This window comes from Giraffa tippelskirchi, chromosome 4 (genome assembly GCF_054371585.1).
Source record: "Giraffa tippelskirchi isolate mGirTip1 chromosome 4, T2T-mGirTip1v1.2.pri, whole genome shotgun sequence".
Classification (NCBI taxonomy): Eukaryota; Metazoa; Chordata; class Mammalia; order Artiodactyla; family Giraffidae; genus Giraffa; species Giraffa tippelskirchi.
This window is the reverse complement of record NC_137278.1, coordinates 154,839,866-154,850,675: the sequence shown is the minus strand read 5'-3', so window position 1 is coordinate 154,850,675 and position 10,810 is coordinate 154,839,866. Positions and strand designations below refer to the sequence as shown.

At 39.9% G+C, this 10,810-nt stretch overlaps 1 long non-coding RNA gene across 4 annotated transcripts; it reads right to left on the bottom strand.

Annotated features, from left to right (window-relative positions):
- Positions 1-512: 512 nt before the first annotated feature.
- On the bottom strand, positions 513-9,586 carry LOC145546668 (uncharacterized). Of its 4 annotated transcripts, XR_014083136.1 has the most exons (5): positions 9,323-9,586; positions 5,608-5,783; positions 2,662-2,787; positions 2,398-2,563; positions 513-729 (listed from the first exon to the last, which is right to left on the bottom strand). It is a non-coding gene; the product is annotated as an uncharacterized LOC145546668 (long non-coding RNA). The 4 variants fall into 4 exon arrangements; XR_014083135.1 differs by lacking the exon at positions 2,662-2,787; XR_014083137.1 differs by lacking the exon at positions 5,608-5,783 and having other exon boundaries at positions 2,662-3,559.
- Between the last annotated feature and the right edge of the window lie 1,224 nt (positions 9,587-10,810).

Below are 10,810 nucleotides of genomic sequence, written 5' to 3'. Positions count from 1 at the left end.
TAAGGTAAAAATCTAATGATTTTTCTAGCTCATTATCCTTACTTTATTGAACTAATCTTTTCTTGATTTACCATATTTTAAGTATGGGAAATACTCCTATATTTACTCAGGCTTTGAATTCTGTTCCATGACTGTTTATTCTTACTCTATTACCATCCTATATTTATTATTTTTGCTTTATATTTTAATATCTGATTATACAATTTCTTTTATGAATTCCCCCTATTTTCTTGGTATTTATAGTTTTTCCCCCTCTGAGTGAATTTTGAAGTAATTTTGCTTATTTCTAAAATTAAAAAAAGAAAAAGCTCTTAAGCTTCTATTGGGATTTAAAATTGGGATTGTATTAAATTTGTGGATGATTTCGTGAAAACTATAGAATATCTTATAGAGTACGTTATAGAGTAACACGTTGAAAATAGGGTACAGAAACAAAAAATAACGTTACTTTAATTATACTTGTATTAGGATGCTTTGAGTAGTAAATGATGAACATCCAGATAAAACTCAAGTTTAAGCATAAAAGAGCATTTATTGGCTCATTTAACTAGTGAGTTCAGTGGTAAAGCTAGTCTTTAGGCATGTCTGGATCCCTGGGCTCAAATAAGGTCACCATGATTTGTTTTCTGTCTCCCGGGTTGGTTGGCTTTTTTAGTTTCAGTTTTAGGCCAGCATCCAAGTGGTAACAAAGGTGGTTTGTCTCTTCCAGGCTTATATGGGCTTCAGCACCTGCAACAGCAGAGGAAGAGAGTCTTTTTCCTTACTGTGTCGGTAAAAGAATTGGTGATGCTTGTTATTGGCCAGAACTGGATTAAACACACACGGGGGCAGTGGGGGGAATTAGTACTCAGCTCACTGAAACCAGCCGGGCTACAGCTGGGGAGAGGTGGTTCCTTGAAAGGAAGAGATGAGGCATAACCATAGATGTAGGAGGTTTTGGTATTATAATATCCACTGATTTATATGAGGATATTAAAGAAATAATACTAAGTTGAAGTTCTAAAATTATTTTTCAGCATATCAAAAGTTACTCTGAGGCTATAAAAGTGGAAAGAAACCAGGGAATGGAGTAGGAAAATATGGTAAGGGATTAAAAAATTACCTTTGTTATTGAATAATATTTGTTAGAATTTATAATGCTGATTGTTGACCAATGACTCATCTCCCCTTTCTTGATCTCATTACTGTTTAGATCCTCCAACATTTTGCTTCATATAATTATCCTTTTTTCCAACATAATCCTCTCCTAGTTTTTTTCTTTTTTTCCCTGCTCCAAAGTAACTACATTTCCTACCCCCATAAACAAAAGCTGATTAATTCTACTAGTCTTTTAAGCTCCTCTCCTTATGTTCTTTGGTCAACTATAAAGAAATTGTTTAGTTGAAAGTCATCAACGATTTCCTTAGTCACCAAATCCAATGGGTTTAGATCCTTTTCCTTGATGGCCTAGTGTCTCTGCATTATTTGGACTACTTTTCTTTCTTGAAGCATGAATTCGTAGTTTCTATAAACTTTCTCTCCTGATGCTCCTTTTATCTTTCTGAGACTCCTTCCCTAGTTACTTGGTTGTTTTCTTCACGTGTGGATGATTCTCTAGGGTTTGGTTTCTCTGTTCACTGTCTTGGCAGTCTCAAACACTTGCCTATTTTCTAAAGAAAGGATGAGCCTTTCTATTTTGCTGCTTCCGATCAGTTCCTCCCAAAATCTTCATGATCCAATCCTAACCATCTGTTATTAAAGCCTGGGTTTACTTCTTCTAAAACAAATTTTCTCTCCTGAATCTCTTGGTGCCATTTTTTTTTTTTAAAGCACTACTTTTCAAACTACTTTTTTTCAACTTTTTCAACTTTTTTTTTCCAACTATTTTTTTCAAACTACTTTAGTTGGAAAGATTGATGCTGAAACTCCAATACTTTGGCCACCTGATGTGAAGAACTGACTCATTAGAAAAGACCCTGATGCTGGGAAAGATTGAAGGCGGGAGGAGAAAGGGACAACAGAGGATGATATGGTTGGATGGCCTCACTGACTCAGTGGACACGAGTTTGAGTAAACTCAGGGAGTTGGCGATGGACAGGGAGGCCTGGCACGTTGCAGTCCATGGGGTCGCAGAGAGTTAGACACAACTGAGAGACTGAACTGAACTTTTCAAACATGGGTTAGTTACTTCTGCATAAGACTTATCTTACTTTCTGGCCTATAAGCTTCTTTAAGAATATTTTTGAATTCAACCCTGCATCTCTTTAACTGTGAGACACATTGTCTTGTATTTATTTATTTGTTTATTTAACATACATTAAGACGTCTACTATCTAGGCTCTGTGCTAGGCACTGAAGAATACATCTGTGGTTTCTGCTCTCATAGGATTTTAGTCTCATGAAATAACAAATACATACTGTGACATAGATTTAATGAAACTTTGAGAGAATGACTCTTGCATCTTGAACTCCTCTTTCATCTTCTCTCCTCAAATTGCTGTCCTACACTTCCTGCACCCTTTCTCTGATAATCTCATAGATTTCTCAAACTCAGAGCTGAATTTGATTCATGTGCTGTGGACACCTATAAATGAGAAATTTGTCCAGTGTTAAAAAAAACCAAAACAACAAAACTCACAAACACCTTCTGTCTCTAAACCTTCTGCTGACTTTAGTATTTACATTAATGTATACCACCTCCTCTTCATTACCCAGGGGGAAATCTCGGTATTCTCTTTGATTTCTTCCTCTTTCTTTATACTTAATTATTTTCATTCAAACACTTATCATTCTTGTTAGGCTTTTTATCTATAAGAGATTGAAAATTAGTATTTAGTCAGTAGAGGTGTTTTGTTTGGTCTGCATTATATTTTTGAAAGAAAACTGAAAGCAAAAGTCTCTCAATCATGTCCAACTCTTTGCGACTCCAAGGACTATACATACAGTCCATGGAATTCTCCAGGCCAGAATACTGGGGTGGGTAGCTGTTCCCTTCTCCAGGGGATCTTCCCAACCCAGGGATTGAATACAGGTCTCTTGCATTGCAGGCAGATTCTTTATCGTCTGAGCCACCAGGCAAATACAATATTGTTTCTCTTGAAAAGTTGGAAAATCAGGCAAAACTGGCTCCTCATTCATGGAAGAATGGCTGGAGTTTTAGACGAGACATTGAAATACTACTCTAAACTCTGTTGTTGTTCAGTCACTAAGTTGTGTCCGATCCTTTGTGACCCCATAGACTATAGCACTCCAGGCTCCTCTGTCCTCCACCATCTCCCAGAGTTTGCTCAAGTTTGTGTCCTTTGAGCCGGTGATGCTATCTAACCATTTTATGCTCTGCTGCCCCCTTCTCCTTTTGCCTTCAGTCTTTCCCAGCATCAGGATCTTTTTAAATAAGTTGGCTCTTTGCATCAGGTGGCCAAAGTATTGGAGCTTCATCAACAGCCCTTCCAAAGAGTATTCAGGATGGATTTCCTCTAGGATTGACTCCAATCTCTACCACTTCTTATTTTTTATTACATTCGGTTCATTTCCTCATTTATGAAATATTCTTCTCATGGCTCAGTGGTAAAGAATCCACCTGCAATACAAGAGACATGGGTTCGATCCTTGGGTCAAGAAGATCCCCTGGAGTAAGAAATGGGAACCCACTCTAATATCTTGCCAGGAAAATCCTGGCAGGCTACACAGTCCATTGGGTTGCAAAGAATCAGACTCAACTGAGTGACTGAGCACGCACGCAGCACTTCATCTTTAATTGAGGCATTTGAATTTGTAATCATTCGCCTATAAGATCACAAAATGTTAGTATAGGAAGAGATATTAAAAGATCATCTTATATAATAGCCTCTTCTACTTTCTATCCTGTAAGAGATGGAGAAATTGAGGTCCAAAGAACTTAACATCACCTGACCAACTTTATACAACTGTATAGAACTCAGTCTCACAGGGTTCTATTACATGCCGTTAGACCCCTTCCTCACTTTGGGGAAAGTCCGTAATCTGGACCCATTGTCCCTCAAATCCCCCACTCAGGGCCCTTCCATAGAATTTTCAGGTTCAAAAGCTCTGTGCTTACAACTCGTGCTTTATCAGGCTCTGAGGCCCAAGACCTTTGTAAGGTATGTCCTAAGTGAGGCCACTTTCCTGTGAGGTTTTTGAAGGTTATGAATCTTAAAAATCTATCTCCAGTCCTTCTTGCTTTATTCTCTAGTGCTTACCTGCATATATCTCATATTCCTCTGTGTGTGTGTGTGTGTGTGTGTGTTCTGAAACATACCCTATTCTTTCCAATCTTTTTGGTTCAGTTTTGTGCTAGTCTCTCCTACTTAGATTATCCTTCCCTAGTCTCTGCCTGCCTGATATAACTTTTTCCATCCTCTAAAGTCTACCTGCATCCTTGAAGTGCAGTAGTTAAGAAGGTGGTTTGCACGAGACAGACTTGGTTTGAAATCTAGGCTTTGTCCTTTACCAGCCAGGTGACCTAGGACAGTTTATTTCTTTAAGCCTGTTTCCTTGTCTGTTAAACCACCACGTGGCTAGAACTACATACTACTGCTTTCATAACCCACTTTTCTTTCTTATATATCTTTCCTTATCATTAAATAGTTCTCTACATTGTCATTTTAAATGGTTCGAAGCATCCCACTAATTGGGTATCAGGCTAGTCAAACTGCAGCTCTACACGCCCTTCCTAGAAAACCTGCAAATGCTCTTACTTAAATTGATATGAGTGAATGTCTCTTATCTGCGTTCACGTTATCCATGTCTAACAAGTATGTGATAATGTTTAACCTGTTTTTTTTGGTGGAGAAACTGAAATGAACTCCACCCAGCTTAACATACATATGCAGTTTTGATTATTTCCTTTTGAAAACATCCTAGAAGTATACTTATTTGTTGTCTTAGTCGCTCAGTCATGTCTGACTCTTTGCCACCCCATGGACTGACTGTAGCCTGCAGGCTCCTCTGTCCATGGGGATTCTCCAGGTAAGAATACTAGAGTGGGTTGCCATGCACACCTCCAGGGGATCTTCCCAACTGAGGGATCAAACCCAGGTCTCCTGCATTGCAGGTAGATTCTTTACTGTCTGAGCCACCAGAGAAGCCCATACTTGTTTAGTCAAAGTATTTAAGAATTTTGATACCTATTTCTAAAATGCCTGGGAAGGGGGAGATATACCAATTTCTATACCCATCTGTAATCTTGTTTTATTGAACAGCTGCCCAATACCTATAGTATTTTCTTTTAATCTTTGCCAATTTAATAGGCACTTAATATGCCATTTACATTTTTAAGTAATGTGGATGAACATACCTATTCGTTGGCCACTTGTACACATTTAGGTTGGTACAAAAGTAGCTGTGGTTTTTGCATTGTTGAACTTTGCCATTTAATATTGGAATAATTCTTAAATGTGGTTATGTTATACATCATTTTAATGCACATTTCTCACTATTTTTTTTGCTAATGACATTACATGCTGTTTATTTTATATTTATTTTAGACTAGGGAAATGATGTTAGACGAGCTATTTTCTTATTCTAATTCAAAATGGGTCGCAAAGCAGCGGAGACAGCTCTCAACATCAACAACGCATTTGGTTCAGCAACTGCTAACGAACTTACAATGCACGGGTAGTTCAAGAAGTCTGGCAAAGGAGACAAGAGCCTTGAAGATGAGGAGTGCAGTGGCCGGTCATCAGAAGTTGACAATGATCAATTGAGAACAATCATCGGAGCTGATCCTCTTATAATTACATGAGAAGTTGCTGAAGAACTCATTGTTGACCATTTTATGGTCACTTGGCATTTGAAGCAAATTGGAAAAATGAAAAAGCTTGATAAGTGGGTGCCTCACAAGCTGACTGCAAATAAAAAATCGTCATTTTGAAGTGTCGTCTTCTCTTATTCTACACAACAACAATGAACCATTTCTCGATTGTACTTTGATGCGTGATGAAAAGTGGATTGTATACAACTGGTGACAACCAGCTCAGTAGTTGGGCCAAGTAGAAGCTCCAAAGCACTTCCTAAAGCCAAACTTGCACCAGAGAAAGGTTATGGTCACTGTTTGGTGGTCTGCTGCTGGTCTGACCCACTACAGCTTTCTGAATCCCAGCGAACCCGTAATATCTGAGAAGTATGCTCAGCAAATTGATGAGAGGCACCGAAAACTGCAACACCTGCAGCTGGCATTGGTCAACAGAATGGGCCCAATTTTTCTCCAAATAACAGCTGGCTACATGTCGCATAACCAATGATTAAAAAACTGAATGAGTTGGGCTATGAAGTTTTGCCTCATCTGGCATATTTACTTGACCTCTTGCCGACCGACTACCACTTCTTCAAGTATTTCAACAATTTTTTTTATAGAGAAAATGCTTCCACAAGCTGCAGGAGGCAGAAAATGTAAAGAGTTCGGGCATGGATTTTTATGCTATGGAATTAACAAACTTACTTCTCACTGGCAAAATGTGTTGACTATAATGGTTCCTATCTTGACTAATAAAGATGTGTTTTAGCCTAGTTATAATGATTTAAAATTCACTGTCCAAAACACAATTACCTTTGCATCAACCTAATATATCTTTACAACAGACTGGTTCCAAATAAGGAAAGGAGTATGTCAAGGCTGTATATTGTCACCCTGCTTATTTAACTCATATGCAGAGTACATCATGAGGAATACTGGGCTGGATGAAGCACAAGCTGGAATCAAGATTGCCGGGAGAAAAATCAATCACCTCAGATATGCAGATGACACCACCCTTGTGGCAGAAAACGAAGAAGAACTAAAGAGCCTCTTGATGAAAGTGAAAGAGGAGAGTAAAAAAGTTGGATTAAAACTCAACATTCAAAAAACTAAGATCATGGCATCTGGTTCCATCACTTCATGGCAAATAGATGGGGAAACAGTGGGAACAGTGAGAGACTTTATTTTTGGGGGCTCCAAAATCACTGCAGATGGTGACTGCAGCCATGAAATTAAAAGACGCTTGCTCCTTGGAAGAAAAGTTATGACCAACCTAGGCAGCATATTAAAAAGCAGAGATGTTACTTTGCCAACAAAGGTTTGGCTAGTCAAAGCTATGGTTTTTCCAGTAGTCATGTATGGATGTGAGAGTTGGACTATCAAGAAAGCTGAGCACTGAAGAATTGATGCTTTTGAACTGTAGTGTAGGAGAAGACTCTTGAGAGCCCCTTGGACTGCAAGGAGATCCAACCAGTCCATCCTAAAGGAAATCAGTCCTGAATATTCATGGGAAGGTCTGATGCCGAACCTGAAACTCCAATACTTTGGCCAACTGATGCAAAGAACTGACTCATTTGAAAAGACCCTGATGTTGGGAAGAATTGGGGGCGGGAGGAGAAGGTGACGACAGAGGATGAAATGGTTGGATGGCATCACCAATTTGATGGACATGAATTTGAGTAAACTCCGGGAGTTGGTGATGGACAGGGAGGCCTGGTGTGCTGCAGTCCATGGGGTCGCAAAGAGTTGGACACGACTTAGCGACTAAACTGAACTAAACTGAATATATCTTTGGGCTTCCCAGGTGGCACCAGTGGCAAAGAACTTGCCTGCCAATGCAGGAGTTCGATCCCTGGTTTGGGAAGATCCCCTGGAAGAAGGCATGGCAACCCACTCCAGTATTCTTGCCTGGGGAATCCCATGGACCAAGTTGCTTGGCAGGCTATGGTACATAGGGTTGCAAAGAGTCAGACACGACTGATGTGACTCAGTACACACATGCACACAATATATCTTTTTGACAGATTTTTGTTATTCTTTTGCCAATTTTCAATCGTTTAAAAATTATTATTATCCACATCCACTTTGACATCCTCCTTCCTAGTTCTGTCTCCTATCTATGTACCTGATCTATGGATCTCATTCCCTTCTATTTCTTTAGGGAATCATTCAATCAGTTATCCTCTTTCCTGGCAGTATCTTTACTACTCTTGAATCTTCTACTATTAACATCACCAAGTCTCTTCTCCTTACAGAGAAACCCTAACGTCTTTCTTTCACTTGCCATTCTGCTTTCACTACTGGCCTTTCTCCTTTACCTTACAGCCAAACTTCTTGGAAGAATTGTCTTCACATGCTACGTCCACTTCATCTGTTTCAACTCACTACAAACAGATTTACATTTTCAGTGCTGTCTTTATTGTTAAGATTTTAATAACAGAAGTATATTATATACATGTGAAAAAAGCAGGACATAAAGTGGTTTCTCCAAATATACTCAACTATGCCAAAAATATTCATGTAGAGAAAACAACTTACATGTAATACATGAAAATTTTAAGTTACTTCTGATGACTGGTGAGTTTTATTCCTTTTTTTAAAAAAAGTCAATTATTTATTTATTATTTCAGTGGCCACTCATTTATTTCATTTTAGTTCACATTCCTTTAGACTCTAGTTAACATAGTTCACATTTATCCAACAAATATCTGTTGAGAACCAAATGAGCCAGAGCATCAAAGCAATTGAGATGAATATAAAATATGCCCTGCCCACGGAAAGTGTTAATTGCTCAGTCACGTCTGACTCTTTGCAATCCCATGGACTGTAGCCCATCAGGTTCCTCTGTCTATGGGATTCTCCAGGCAAGAATACTGGAGTGGGTTGCCATTTCCTTTTCCAGAGAATCTTCCTGACCCAGGGACCGAACCCGGGTCTCCTACACTGCAGGCAGACTCTCTACCACCGGAAGGTCTCTAAAGCTGGAAGACGAGATGTCTCAAAATGAATCACAATTACTATGTTAAATATTCAAAAGTTCATAAAGAAGACTATTTTCTGTCTTGAATGAGAGCTGGACAAATGTCTCAGGGAAGGACATAATAACTAAATGAGGATTCTAATAAAGAAAATCAAAGCAAGGAAGATCATTTTTACCAATTGCAAAGGGAGGAAACTTGAAAAAGCACAGTATTGCAGAAGTTTAAAGTTAGCTGGAACATAAAGGGGGGAGTTGAGCATGGAGGAGGAGGAGGGTGGTAATTAATATCCCTTTGTGGCCAGGATTACACTCTGATCGCTAATACAAGTGATTAACCCCACACTTTCTATTTTCTGCACAAGGCATAGGAAAAAATATCCATATTGTTTATTTTCCTAACGGAATTAAACAATTCCCTTTGGGAAAGTAACATTTCTCTTGATCTAAAATCCTTATGCCCTTACCATGTCTCAATGGGCAGTCTACAGTTTGTGTGTTAATTTTAAGTTCTCAATTTGTGGTCCCCTCAAATGTCCTCAATTTTATAAACAAGAATTAACCTTGATATTAGAACATATTACAGTGTTAATTACAAATTCTCAACTTACATTTTCTAAGAAGGGGCAGAAAAGTAAAGAAATGATAGTCAAGAGCCGCAGGGCCACTTCATTTGGCCGAAAGACTCAAAGAACAAGCGGGCGTGACCCAGATTCCCAGAGCAGGCTCTCAGCCTGCCGGCACGACTAGATAACCTCACAGGACAACTGCCTCTTCAAAGGGCCCTCCCTTCTTCGCTCTTTCCAAACGATCACTGAGCGTCTCAGACTCTCCCGCTAAAGGCACCCAGCCATTGGTAACCGTCGAGCGCCTCCGGTTTCCCTGGTAACAGCCAGCCACACAAACCAGGCTCGCATAAGTCTTCCCAGAATGCCGCGCGCCTTCTCTAATTCACTTCCGGGTGCGGAGGCCTGACTCCTCCTGTCGGTCGGTTTGCATACCTTAGCGGTGTGGGGTTTCTAGGTCCGGGTGTGTTATGTTCCTGCAGTGGGTGGTGGAGACTGTTTTGTTCTTTCTCTGCCTTCGAAACGGATCGCTAAGGAAAGGCGAATTTCACTGAATTTTTGGTGGCCCTCGATAAGTGAATTATTAGTTGCAAAAAAAGCTAGAAAGCGCTTTAAAGTTATGTGCAACTTCATTTGTTGCTGTGATATTTTAAGCAGCTTTACACAACTTCCTATAAAACAACTATTTTTCCTTTAGAAAATGAAGGCAAGAACACACAGGCGCAAACAAAACCAAACCGCCAAATTTCCTCTTCACAGTGAGCCCAAACCAAAATGTGGAAGTTTGAAGCAGAGAAAAGTGTCTTGCCGGGCCCAGGAAGGACAAGGGAGCTGGGGCTCAAATACCGCAAATTCCCTGAAGGATTTCAGCACAGGATTTCTTTCTTTAGATTTATTATTTTATTTTATTTTTTGGCTGTAGCGGGTCTTTGTTGCTGCTCAGGGGCTTTCTCTAGTGCCAGTGGACCGGTGCTGCTTTCTCGTTGTGGAGCATAGGCTCTAGGCGTGAGGGCTTCAGTAATTGCAACTGGAGGGCTTAGTTGCTCCAGTGCGTGTAGGATCTTCCCGGGACTGAACCTGTGGCCCTTGCAGTGTAAGACAGATTCTTTAGCACTGGACCACCAGAGAAGCCCGCAGTAAAGGATTTTTAAAAGCTGGGTGAGAGAGGCTGTTTGCAGGGTACTGATTAGCTCCTGCACAGTTCTCTGGTTGATGTTGAGATAATAGGGCATTTAACAGTATCAGTCCTAAGGTGTCTATAGGGTCTGGGGGCTCAGGATCGTCAGATGGTTTCTCCCATTTGGTGGTGGTTTTAGTATCTGTAATTCAGAAAGTATGTATCAGATGCTATTATCTTGGTATAGAGGAGCTACAGCAGAGGTTATGGGAGAAAGGGGGTCTGTCCTGGAAATGCCCTACAGAGTCCTGCTTGGTTAAAACGTTCACCGGTAAACAACCACAGAAAACACTTTGGAGCAGTCTTAAAGATCCTCTCTATGCATATAATGTTTCAAGCTGTAATTACATTGTACA